General features: G+C 43.6%; 1 pseudogene; it reads left to right on the top strand.

Moving 5' to 3' along the window:
• LOC121877467 overlaps window positions 1-12,011 on the top strand; it is an 87,532-nt pseudogene extending 75,521 nt beyond the window's left edge.
• Window positions 12,012-14,343: the final 2,332 nt, after the last annotated feature.

The raw sequence follows: 14,343 nt of genomic DNA, 5'->3' as shown, positions 1-14,343 counted from the left end.
CCATCAAGTAGTGAGGATCGAACTACCACATAGCCTGGAACAGCGACGACCACATGGATATCCTTGAAAAGCGAGCGTTATAATAGTGACGGTCTTGGTGCAAGCGAAAGGGGCCCTGATGCTGATGTATGATGGGGGGAATATTTCACGCTTACGTTGTACAGTCAGAGGTCTGTTTCTCACTCATACTCCCCCATGACAGTAGCGCTGTGGAGGCGGGCACCAGCCAGACACATCAGCTGGTGATAAAGTAAGTCTATCTGTCTACATATGAAGGTAATTTGTTACCGCTGATACCGTCCTCACCGAGGCTGTGAAGACAAGTTGCTACAATAGTCAGAGACCCGCGCAGCCTGGCACGTCGGGAGTGACTGTCTGCCACCTGACTGGTAGCTTAACTGGTAGTGAGGGAGTGAGTGGTAGACCAGAGAGGAGGAAGAGGTAGATTAGCACATGAGAAATTGGTTTTCGGTAGATTAGGGAGGAGGAGGAGGAGGTAGATTAATTAATAACACAGTGGAATACTTATGTGCATGATTGCTCTTTGGTATCCCAAGGAAGACCTTATCGGTAATTACCTATCGTTAGTGATTAGTTATATAGGATACTGATTATTTATTGGAGGAGGGGAAGGGGGAGCAGGTAATCATATGAGTAATGAACCGCATAAAGAATGTGGATGAGGTTGTCATATCAGATGATGGTCATGTGAACAGGACTAAGTGGGGAGACTTGTTACTGTCAGTGAAGAAATGGAACTTTATATTGGGAGCGTTGGAGTGGATATTCCTCGTACCTGATTATTGGCTGCCTGTGTGAACGTGTGGCGGTGGTGGGTATTGGAGGAAGGTATGAGAGTGGTTGAGTTAGGTAGAGCATACAGCAATAGGCTCACGTTACCATGTTACTGATAGAGAGGAAAGTTGTTTGGTTACTGGAGTGTTGCGAAGGAGTGTGACAATGTGTTTTGTATTTGAATGCGAGGCGTAACCTTATTATACTGATTTAAGTATCTGTGATGGTAGTGAGTGAAAATATACCTGTCAATAACATCACACACACATATACACCGGTTCTAGTCACATCAAATCAGTATATGAACCAGTTCTCACCTGGATAGGATTTGAAAAGTTTTAATTAATAAACTTTTTTAATCACAGATCCACACTCCCTTATTTATCACGAACTCTTTTTTACACTATAATTCGGTCTTTTCCTCACACCTTCTCCCTATCACTACAAGAAGCTCGACCAGGTAATGATCCTCTTCGTCTTAATCCCGTAATGTCTTGCTCATAATTACAACGTACCGATGCGAGGAAGAAACTCCAAATTTGGTCCAATTACCCTGATACGATTAAGGCTTTAAGCTAATCGACCAATTAGGTCTTGAATCTCGCGTATATCTTATGTTATGAGGCTGAAGACGTGATCAGTGCAGCTCACGGTCGGTTTCTCCAGGATACGACCTGTGTCTTGGTTATCTGTGTATCGAGCTCTTCAGGTTCCCAATACACCATGAGGAAATTACTATAAAAACTGTGATGGACACAGTTTAGATTCCCTTGATATTAAACTCACCTTCGTATTGATTTTCTAATAAGAATTGACATTTAATAAATCACTTCCATAACGTAATCTTTGTTTCATAATACTAATATAAATTGTCCTGCGGGTAAACCCAAACTTCCTGTGATGCTTCTTCCACACGGCATGCTTCTGGGGGTTACAGGTAAAGAAGGCAGAACCATGTGACCACATGGTACTGGTAACTAAAGGTGTGTCTCCCGGATAGGAATCCTTAATTCAAGACACTGTAGCCATTTTGATACAGCCTGTGGCGCGTCAGTGACAGCTCACCCACTTGTGGCCCTTACGAGATAAAATTGTTCCCGAGAAAGTGATATTATCCCGCACTAAATATGAATTTAATATATTATGGATCAGTGCGTCAGGAAACTATAAAATAGTTGTTACATCCACCTGGCTACAGCAACTCATAATTCATCTGTTTTTTGTTTTTTTACATTAGTCTTTTACACTGAAAGCAGAAAACGTGACAAGATTAAAGTCAGCTAATTTTACGGAAGTAGTAACTTAAGACACAGTAATTATATCTATCGCCACAACTGTCCGCAACAATGAACCATTTAACTAGTCACTATTGACCTTAACTTGACACCCACAGACGAAAAAAAAAGAAACAGATAGAATATACAGATAATGTACAGTATTACGCGGGTGAAAAAATCACACGAAATCTTATCAATCCTAAATATAAACATGAGACAGCGTTGCCACCCAAGGCAGGTTTATTGTGAGGTGAAAAGGTGTTGGGTGTTCTCTCTCCCCAACTTAGATGAACACGAGTACGAAAAATGAGCCACCTGTGTATTATAATGGCTATATACAATGAAATGAGTTATTAAGGATGTCACCCTCATTGGTGAGTTCTGAGGTGACTAAAAAGGCCGATACGAGACCGGCCGAGTCATTCACAAATGTTGCACATGTGGAGGGCTACATCTAGTGCAGGAGGGGCGGCGGCAGCGTCTTTCCATCATTGACACTTGTCTGTCTCGGTTTGCAGTCAGGCTAACTCGAAAGTATTGACACTTTCTCGTGTGGTGCTCCTCAAAGCGTTACGATGTGGAGTAATTGTCTCCCCAGGTGAGGAGGTCAATTGGCACTTTATCAGGTTTGTCTTAAAACTGTCCTTATACCTTTTCAGTTGCCCGCCAGCCTTAAGTTTGCTATTCGTTAGGTGACTGTAAAGTAGCTGCTTTGGCAGTCTACTGTCGTCCATGTGGGTAAATATGGAGTCCACCGTAGTTGTTCATGGATAATGGTAGCCTCAATGCTCCTACAGTTGGTGTCAGCAAGAATACTGGCATTTGTTCTCTTGTGTTCCCAGCGAACTCGGAGGATGGAACGTAGACTACGTTGGTGATAGTTTTCAAGTGGCTTGAGGTGCCTCTTGTATGTGACCCATGTCTCGCTCCCATATAGCAAGGTGGGAAGGACCACTGCTCGATATACATGTAACTTTGTAGATAATTTCAGCTCCCTACAGCCGAAGACACGGTTTCGGAATCTGCCAAAGGCTTGAGATGCACATCAGATCCGATGCTGAATCTCTTCATCAATGTCTGCGGTGGTGGACATGTGAGAGCCGAGACACCGAAAGTGGGTAACATTAGAGAGGGTAGTACCGTTAAGCTGGATGGATAGTGGAGATGTGTCTGAACCAGGGGCAAGCTGAAAGAGAATCTGAGTCTTATAAACATTCACCTCAAGGCCGGAACGTGCATACGCATCTGCATAGGTGTTCAGGATCTCCTGTAGGTCGCGTTCAGTGTGAGCGACAAGAGTGAGGTCGTCTGCATACCGAACTTCAGTAATGGAAACTACCGACACCTTTGTTCCTGCCTGGGGTCGTCTTATGTTGAAAAAGACCCTTCATCCGGTACTCGATGTCCACCCCGCCAGCTAAATTGGCACTGGCACAAGTAAGGAAGGCAACCAAGAAAATGAAGAGTTGGTGCCAGTACACCCCTGTTTAACCCCAGTTTGGATGGGGAAAAACTCAGACTCGGTGCCATTGTGCAGGACATTGCCATTCATACCATCGTGGTTGTCCCACAATGGCGATGAATTTTGGTGGGCAACCAAAACAGGTCGCGAGGCTGTTCTCTGCACTTTTCCTGTATCTGACGGGCAGCAAAGAACATGTCAATGGGGCCACGTGATGGTCTAAAGCCACACGGAGATTCTGGGAGGAAGTTTTCCGCCTCAGGAAGAACTCTGTTTAGGAGGGCTTGGGCGATTATCTTGCCAGCTCCGGACAGCAGCGAGATCCCGCTGTAGTTGCCAAAGTCTGACCGTTCCCCTTGTTCTTATAAATATTGATGATGAAGGTATCCTTAAGAGCTTGGGGGATTTCCTCCTTTTCCCATATATTCTCCAGGAGAGATTGGAGACGGCTGGTAAGCAGAGGTCCTCTTGCTTTATACACCTCAACTGGGATTCTATCAGGCCCTGAGGCTTTGTTATTTTTCATCTGTTTGATGGCAGTAGCAACTTCACCCAGGGATGTAGAATAGCTGAGGGTGGTCAGCTTTGGATGCTGAACGGCCTGCTGGGTAGTCAGGACATCCACATCGTTGTTTTGGTTGAGCAGTGAATGGTAGTGCTCTTTCTAGTACTGAAGGATGCCTTCATCGACTTTAATTAGGGAATTACCATCAAATAAGCGGAGGGGGGCTGTGCCAAGAGTGATTGGCCCATAAAATGTTTTAGTGGAATTGAAAAATTCGGGCATCTTATGCTGATCTCCATTTTTTTTGTATTTCACATACTTTATTTTTATGATTGCGAAGTTCGCGCTGGACTGTGGCTTTCTTCTTAAGGAAGATATCAGCTTTGGTCTGAGACTGAGGGGTGTTCTGCCAATCAGTTAAAGCGGCACGTTTATCATCGACGAGTACATTGATTGCCGGGTCATTTTCATCAAACCAGTCCTGGTGTATTCTTTCGATCTGGCCGAGGGTCTCTCTGCAGGTTTTTGTCATGACAGGGTCGAGAATACCCATTCAGCACCAGGATTTGGGTTGAGTTGTCGGGTTGTTTATCACCCCCTGTTCGAGCTGCTCTCTGAAAACAAGTGCTACCGCAGGATTCTCCAGATGCTTAGTGTTAAAACCTCTTCTGAAAGCTTGCTGCCTTAGCTGTTTTGGGGCGAGGTGAAGTGAGAGCTTTGCTCTGCCAAGCCCATCATCAATGTTGCAGTGGTCTGATCGACGCATGGCTCGGGTGATGAGGACATCTCGGCGATCTCTTTCTCTGACAATGATGTAGTCAATGAGATGCCAGTGTTTAGAGCGTGGGTGTTGCCACGAACCCTTGAACCTGTCGGCCTGCCTAAACAGGGTATATTGAGGTTGTGTGCAGCACACTTGCTGAGGAGGAGCAAGCCGTTGAGATTACACTTGCCTAGTCCATTTCTCCCTATGGTTCCCTGCCAAATGACAGCATCTTTGCCAATTCTGGCATTGAAGTCGCCAAGGAACACAACCTTATCTTCTCGAGGGATAGAGGTTAGTAGTCTGTCGAGGTCGGCGTAAAATGCATCCAGTGTTGGGGCGTATGCACTAATGAAAAAGGCATGACGTAAGTGATTCAGTGGGACTCGGGGCGTCATGAGGCGCTCGTTGATTCCAACAGGCATTTCAGTTAACCTGTGTAGGATGCGTTGGAGGATGGCAAAGACAACTCGACAAATGCGGTTTCTCTCTGTAACAGGCTATACCTTCCAGAAAACGGTATAGCCAGACCCCTTTCTGTGAGTTGACCTTCGTCTGGGAGTCGGGACCCACTAATGGGTGCTATGTCGATGTTATACCTAGTCAGCATTTTTGCCACAAGGCGGTTTTTCTTTTAGTATCCAGAATGGTTCTAACATTCCATGTAGTGACCATAAGAGGTTGTACAGTTTGTTTTGGTTTTGATCTGTAATTATGATTGTGTTTTCGACTGGGTGCGGTTGCCCAGCCTGGTTGGTTCTTTCGGCAACCTATGTTTAGAGCACCTTTTCTAGCCCCCTCCCCATGTGGGGTAAGCTCCTCGAAAGGGCTGCTCAGTCGCACAGACTGGATGGATTGCACTGCTGCCTAGATCCCAGTGCATACACGACCATCTTAACTGTGCCGACCATGTGCAGAGTTGTGACAAGAGACTCCCGGCAGTTATCTCTGCCTGTCCCCGTCGCCATAGGACTTTTGGGGGTATAGGGGTTTCATAATGATGGGAGGTATTATGAGCTGGATGATGGCTGCGCGTGAGTTGATTTATGTGGTGAGGCAGGAGTACAGGCTGCAACCACACATCTTGGCTCTCCCTTTTCCTGATCCAGTGATGCAAGTGTTGCAACGACTGGGGAGAGGGAGAGTTGCAGTGGACTGCCGATAGCCCAGTTTGTTGGGTTTCGCCTTAGTAGCTTGTCCATCATGCATTGCCTTCGTCCGCCGGTGTAGTCATTGGGTTCTCATGGTGGTCACTTCTTCCGCTCATACCGACGTTTGGGTTTTGTTGGAGCTCTGTAAGTATGTCTGCCTGATGCGGGGCTCCACCGCAGATATTTCGTTCGGGTGTTTTCTCCCATACCCTTATACCTAACAAGGTTAACCTGCAAGACAGCAGGGCAATGGTTAGTAGGCGCCAGGGCGTGTCCAGATACCAGTGGGCCTATGCGCCGTCCCTCTGGAGCCCACTGCTACTCCAAGATCCCCTGCTGGCCTCGCCTAGGCCCACGAGGCACCCAGTTACCGTGTGTTGCCACGAGATAGCACAGCAAGTGTCTTGATGATGAAACGGCTGTGTACTGGCAGGGGAAGACTTATACAAGTTGTTTCCCTGTTCACCACGAGGGCTAGCCCGCGGGGTTAGCTGAAAGTGAGAGGAAGCAAGCAATGCTTGCACGTTAACACTAAGACAATGCTGCCACACTAGACGCATTTCATCACAACACCATACTACACATACACACACACAAATACACCTACATCACACACCCACACCACATCACAAACCAACACCACACCACGCCACGCACACACACATTAGTCAAAATACACTGCGAGGAATATAACAGGGACGGGTTGTGGACACAGAGAGACTGCCGATATGATGAAAATATAAAATAAAATAAATTTGTGAGACAATAAAGAGAGAGGTAGGAGGTGAGTGAACAAGTGTTGGCAGTAGTTGGGGTCACGAGGCAGTGTAACAGGAATTGTAACTTGACTCCTCTGGGAACACATACTAAAAGCCCGCGTTGTAACGTTAATAAAATAAAAACTGTTATTCCTTAAGAGACTTCAAAGTGAGGAATTTATGAACTTGAATAAAAAAATAGCAGAGTTTTCTGTTACGTTTTTTATTAGAGGCATAGAGAAGAGTATGTTTAATGTTGGGTTTTTTTTTAACGAGTGTGTGTGTTTATTAAATGTGTTTGTGTATAAAGTGTACACACGAGGGGTGAGCGTGGTGGTGGGAAGGAATGTGGTGCTAACTGACAGATTCACCTCACACAAATCTGACATATATGTGGATGGTGCCCACTCCCTCCACCCTCTTACCCAGTTCCCTTCATCTATCCTCCTACCCAATTTCCTTCATCCACTCTCTTACCCAGCCCACTTCATCCACTGTCCTACTCAACCCACCCTACCACCCAGTCCACCTGACTGTCTGCTGATCCACCACCGGTCTCTCAGTCAGCTAAAGGTTAATAAATCACCCATGTGATGGTGCATGTCAACATATCCTTTGTGGGTTGAGACTTGTATCGGCTTCTTGTTCCCCCTGCCAAATAAATTAAATATTTTGTGTTAGATGAAATTCTGTTAAATATACGGCTTGCCCATCCATAATATAAGGCGAATTGGACGTAATGTACAGTTGGCAGCAAAAGTCCTCCCACAGCCCTGTGTAGACTTTTGCTGCCAACTGTACATATTGACTTATTTCCAATTACGTAAATCCATATCTAAAGCTCGTAGTTAATCGATACATTAGTTGCATACAGTAGACGGCTCGGGTAGGCCTCACAAGGGACGTTCGGAGAGTGTTAAGAGGCCAGACGACGAAGAGAACACAAAGAAGAGGAGGAGGAAAAGGGGGAGGAAAAGCTAAAGCAGGAGGAGCAGGAGCAAGATAAGAACAAGGCCAAGAAATCTATTTCATACTGAGTGGAGGAAATGAACACAGTATGATCAGTGACAAGAAACGACAACAACCAGTCGATGCATGTCCGCGGACAGAAGACGTCATTAATAGTTGAAGGAGGGCGTACCCAGGACTGCAGCCAGCACCAGCAGCCACAAAGCCAGGAGAAACAGGTTAATTAACACGAATACCATCACGGGTCAGCTGGAGGTAGTGAGAGAGAGGAGGGTGCACCTGTCAGGAGAATGATGCAGCAGAGGGGGAGCACAGTCAAGGCACCAAGACGCTCAGGCAATAGGACAACAGGATGGTGTACCTCCACGGTGCCACAAACAACAGGATGCAAACAAGTGCAGCAGACACAGGTGGTGGTGGAGGAAGACAGGTACAGCAGACAGTGGTGGTGAAGACAGGTGCAGTAGACAGTTATGGTAATGGAGGATATGTACAGTAGACATTGGTGGTGGAGGACAGGTACAGTAGACAGCGATGGTGGAGGAGGAAGATCAATCAATGATATTCTAATTATCGCGAGGTAAGAGGAAACAGGTGATATATGTTGTGGAGAAGGAAATAAAGTGGACGACAGAGATACACAAACACACAGAGAAACGCCATCATACGCCTTACCTTCTGTGTTAGTTGTGTCTTCATCATCTGATCATGAAGGATGACTGACATATAAATTTTCTTTGTCTTTATTAATTACACTTTTTTGTGGGAACGAGGCGCCTCAGTGCATCACATAATATACTGAACAAATACTCTCAGTTACCTCTTTCTCATTTACTCTATCAGTAACTCATAAACTCACTTTTTGGAAGACCTAACTCGTTTATTCTTTTGGTATACAGTTCCTCCTCATGCCCCCAAGGAAGTTAACCCCGCGGATACATTATTGAACTGGTCTACTGGTCTTATGTCTCCATACATGTTAATTCAAGCATCAATCGTTCAGAAACTTTCGTCACTCTCAGTCTGTCTCTGTTGTGTTATATCTCATTAGTCTCAGAAGGAATTGTTAAGTATATTATTCTTCTCTCTCTTCTTCGTTTTGTCTCAGAGATGGATCATCCACTTGAGAAGTTAGCTGGGTGGGGAAGTGTATGATGCGGAGTGACGGGTTTACGGGTTGAGAAAAGGTTAATGGTGGAGGCGGTCCATGACATACACTGTGTAATGTAGTTGGTGGTGTTGCCGCTGGTAAGAGGCGCTCCATTAGTACACACATACACACACACACACACACACACACACACACACACACACACACACACACACACACACACACACACACACAACAACAACAACAACAACAACAACAACAATAATAATAATAATAGTTGCCCCTGGTGTACGAGAATGGCCGGCGTGAATTGGTTTAAGGTGTAAAAGCTGTCGCCAACACAACAACCACACCCTAAGTTAACGCGTTGCATGACCCAGTGTCAAGGAATAATCAGAGAAGACCGGACAACTCGCCAACTGCACTGGCTAACTATTACCCGTGAACACCATCCGCAAATAGATTAGCATCCAGGTTCCCAATTACTGCTGGGTAGACAGAGGCAAATGGCGTAAAGAAACTGGCCCATAGTTTCACCTTGCCTGGGGATCGAACTCGGGTCCACTCACTTGCGAGGCGAGTGATAAACACATACAAACAAACACACATATATATACGCTGATCCCCGCGCTTCTGTCGAGGTATACCATAACCTACAGTAAGATCTACCGAGTCTATTTTTCCTTTGTTGTATTCCTACGATGATCTACAAGTGTGTAGCTAAGTGAATATAAACACACACTAAGAGGCATCATATCAGCCTATAATGCAATATATTTTAATCTTGCCAACAAAAAGAAAATGTCGAGTCTCAATTTATCTTAAGCTAACAGTGACATAACCTATTATAATCTAACCTTACAAACCTATCCCAAACTAAACCAACTTATCCTAACCTAACCTAACTCACCTAACCTAATGAAATCAATCTTCTGCTAAACCAACTCAACCCAACCTAAAACAACACAACCTTAACCACATCTATCAGCAAATATTCTCTCCTAACCTAAACTGCCCTAACCCTCCTCACTTGGGTAACCATTTCAACATCCTGCTAAGTAATTAATATTGACTAATATACGACTTTACCGCACAAATAAAAGGCCGACGTCAACTCTCATTACATTTATTAATATTACTTCTTTAACACAATAGAATGCATCACGTATGGTTCTTTTATTTTTTCTTTCGTATAGGAAATTTAAATATGTCAAATCGTCTTCAACTCATGTTACTAATTTTTATTGGTCAGTCAATACCCTCGCTTTATCTTCCATTTTTATGTACACATTTCTTTGCAGGATATTACGTCACCAAGGCTACGGAAACTCACTCGCCCGTGGCGATTGGAAAATCCCTAGGACGAGTTAAATTTTATAGTTATTAGTCCGCTGGGCGTGTGGTAATTTTGCCACATGTTATTATGCAAAAAAAAATATATATATATAGTTTACCCAATTAAAATAATAGAAAAATATTATATCGTAAGCAAACGGTTTTACAGCCACTGTTATTAATAATAATTATGAGTGTGTACGTTCTTTGCAGCAGCTACTTGTATCCTTCTTGTGTTACAACATTTGCTTCGTGACTTTTAATAATTACAGTTTTTAGTTAGAACTCCAATAAATTCCTTTATTCATGTATTAATGTTTTAAAACTTAACGCTCATTCAATGACTTCTAATGTTAGATAAAGGATATTCTCATAATTTGGAAATTTTCCACTAACCCGTTGGGCTAGTGGAAAAATGACCGATTCACCAATCTAACTCATTACACTCACTTGTTACTGAACTTTTCAAATCAACACTTGAAAGAGAGAGAGTGAGATGATGAATATTTCCCATGTCAGATAAAATTCCCAAATGCACTTAGCTGTCAATGAGTTTGGTGAAGGGAGGGGAGAGGGAGGAGAGGGAGGATGGGGAGGAGAGGGGAAGTAAGGTGAGGTTAGAGCACGTTCATGACCTTTACAGACAACTTGTGACTTGTGACTTTTCCTTAAAAAAAAGGTTAATGCTGAAAACAGAAACTTGGTAATAATTAACAAATGTATATCTTAAAAAAAATACCAGATGAATTTGACTGGAACGATTTACCCCCTGACAGTTAACAAGGGCTGACAGACGCTGACATTAACCCAGTAAGTAAGTAGTTAGGTAGTTATAATTACAACGAATGATTCCTCCCTACCCCCCACTCCTAAACAAAAATTATGGCTATTACACTTTCCTCATTCGGGCTGCAGTAGTTTACGGAGGTCATTACCGAGCAGTGCCATAACTCAGGGTCATAAAGACTGACCCACTGACAGTCAAAGTCGTCATGACCCCGAGAGCCACGGCGACAAAATTCTTGTTTATTACACGTTCGTCCTCAGTCCTAAGTTTAATGACGTCACAATGTGTTTGGGTGATTCTCTTCTTCATCACATTTATTATTTTATTATGTACATCATCATCATTATCACCATCATCATCCTTGCCATTAGTCACTGTCATCAACGTCATTATCCTCATTATACTCAATAATATTGTCATCGTCGTCATCACCCTTACCAGTAGACATCATCATTATCGTCATCATCCTCATCATTACTGCCTTCATCATGATTATTATCAACATCATTACTGTCTTCATTCTCATCAATATTATCGTCATCATCAACCTTATCATCCTTATTTTCATCATCGTCATCATCATCAATCTTATCATCTTCATCATTATCGTTATCATCGTCATCATCAACCTTATCATCCTCATTATCGTTATCATCGTCATCATCAACCTTATTATCCTCATTATCATCGTTATCATCGTCATCATCAACCTTATCATCCTTATTATCATCATCGTCATCATCCTCATTATCATCGTTATCATCGTCATCATCAACCTTATCATCCTCATCGTTATCATCGTCATCATCAACCTTATCATCCTCATCGTTATCATCGTCATCATCAACCTTATCATCCTCATTATCGTTATCATCGTCATCATCAACCTTATCATCCTCATTATCGTTATCATCGTCATCATCAACCTTATTATCCTCATTATCATCGTTATCATCGTCATCATCAACCTTATTATCCTCATTATCATCGTTATCATCGTCATCATCAACCTTATCCTCATTATCATCATCGTCATCATCAACTTCGTCGTTCTTGTCACAGTCATGTTTACTGTTCTCTCTTCTGTCCAACTGTTAGATAGGGTGGAATCAAAGGCATTTCGTCTTCTCGAATCTCCTCCTTCAGTTGATAATCTTTCTTTCCTTTCTCTTCGCCCCAATGTTGTTTCAGTCTCTCTCCTTTACAGGTACTTTAACGGGCAATATTCGGTGGGTTTGGCATCCTGTGTACCGCCGGCAAGGCCGTGGGCTCGTAACACTCGTCTTGCCCGCGGCGCCCACCATTTCTCTGTGGATGTCGGTCACACTAGAATAACCCGTTATAGTACAATGTACATCCTTCTTTCCCCACACAGCCAAACTGTGGAATGCTCTGCCTTCTTCCGTGTTTCCATACTCATACAATCTGTCTCACTTCAAAAAGCTGGTTTTCCTGCATATTTTTCTTTTCTATTTTTAATTTATTTGTACTCTTATTTTTTCGACCCCCAGGCCCCGTTGTGGGTCGATGACCTGTGCCCGGGTGGGCTATTCTCCCCTTAAAAAAAATACGACCAACAGTTTACGAGGTAACAGTCATGTAGTCAGTCATAGTTTGGGTTACTCCAGAGATCAGCCACAAAGAGCAGTCACACACACGGGTCATCTGATGAATGAGTCAGCATTTGAACAGTCACTCCCAGAAGGCCAGAGGACAGTCTGTCAGTCGGAAGTGATAGAATTTGTGTTGCCCCGAGATTATTTTGTTATTTCATCAATAAACGTTATTTTTCTCTCTTTTTTTAAGACTATTTCTTCCAGTTAGAAAGGAGCTGTGGTGTGTAAATTTCTCCATTAACGAGGGATTATTAGTGACAACTCACTACCTCACAAGTCTTTCATTTCCCTCCTCTTGATGAAGGAGTTCTTCACTCCTTCTGAGGATGACGGATCACCTCTCAACCCTCACTTTCCTCCTTATAAAAGAAGGATCGTTGACCTCACAATTTCTTCCACAGTGAGAACCTCAATGGCCCATCACTTTCTTCTTTAGTGAAGGAGGGTGAGTGGCACGTCGCTCACTGCTATGATAAAGGTAGGAGTCCCGACCCCCTACCCTTGTGGCTGCACCTCACGGGGTGGTGCTGCCTCACCCACAACTCTTGTGGCTGCACCTCACGGGGTGGTGCTGCCTCTCCCCCTACTCTTGTGGCCGCACCTCACGGGGTGGTGCTGCCTCTCCCCTTACCCTTCCTCTCTTACAGCATATTATATAAGTCTTATACAAAACGAAGTAAATCTATTTAGCACTTATATACTATGCCTGGCTTTAGGAGTTCATATTATATTCTTTGAAATGTATTTGCATGAAACATATGATCATCTGTGTATGCAGCCGTACTGGTTAAATTAATGCTCACACTTCTCTCTTTCTTTATCCATTATATAACTCTCTCAAAAATAAAGAAATTGTAACCGAAGAGTTTGATCAACAAGCCTTTTCAGGATAATGCCGAAATATAGGTTGTCAGGAACCCATAGTAAAACAGACTATATGTAGCGCCCATAAAGTCCCTCTAACACAAAGGCCACGAGCGTCTGTGCCTCCTGCAGCGACACCAGGAGATACGGTGGAGCGGAAACATGAAAAATTAATGTCAGAGAAATTGTGGTAAAGTTTGCTTTTCATGCTCATTCCTTCAATAATGATAACAATGATGAATATGAGGTGGTCCAAGAAAGACGAGGAGAAAGAGGAGGAGGAAGAGGAGAAGGCAGGAGGAGGAGAACTCGGGAGAAGAGTCAACGTAAAGGACCAGCCTCCAACACACTGAGTAAGGATCACACAGACTGTAGTGAAGAACTTAAAGGGCAACAATAAACGCAATAACACGTATCAGATCCAGTAAATTATAGCAAATAATTCCCAGGATTTACGATCAGCCTCTGCTGTGTGTGTGAGCGTTGTCGTGTTGACAGAGACAGGCACCGGGAAGGTAAATGTGCAAATACAGGTACTTACAAGTTATCGAGGTGGAGGTTAACACACACACACACACACACACACACACACACACACACACACACACACACACACACACACACACACACACACACACACACACACACACAGCACACTGAGAATTTTACATACAAAAGCGAACATCCAAATAAACAATACCCACAAGGCAAATGGAAAGAGGAAGTCCGAGCTTTCAACTTCATTTCAAAGGCAGCTCTAAGAATGCTAACAGAATGAGAGGAGAACAAAATGCATGCACAGTTACCCACTCACATAAGGTCACAATAACCTTATGTGCATGCAACCAATCGGAGACACGCACACGTAAACTCATATACATAAACAAACATACACACAATACGCAAGTAAATACATTACCACATATGGAAATGTATATAAAGGACTTCTA

The sequence above is a fragment of the Homarus americanus genome, unplaced genomic scaffold, assembly GCF_018991925.1.
Source record: "Homarus americanus isolate GMGI-L3 unplaced genomic scaffold, GMGI_Hamer_2.0 scaffold367, whole genome shotgun sequence".
NCBI lineage: Eukaryota > Metazoa > Arthropoda > Malacostraca > Decapoda > Nephropidae > Homarus > Homarus americanus.
Note: the sequence above shows the minus strand (reverse complement) of the source record. Positions and strands in the feature narration are given on the sequence as shown.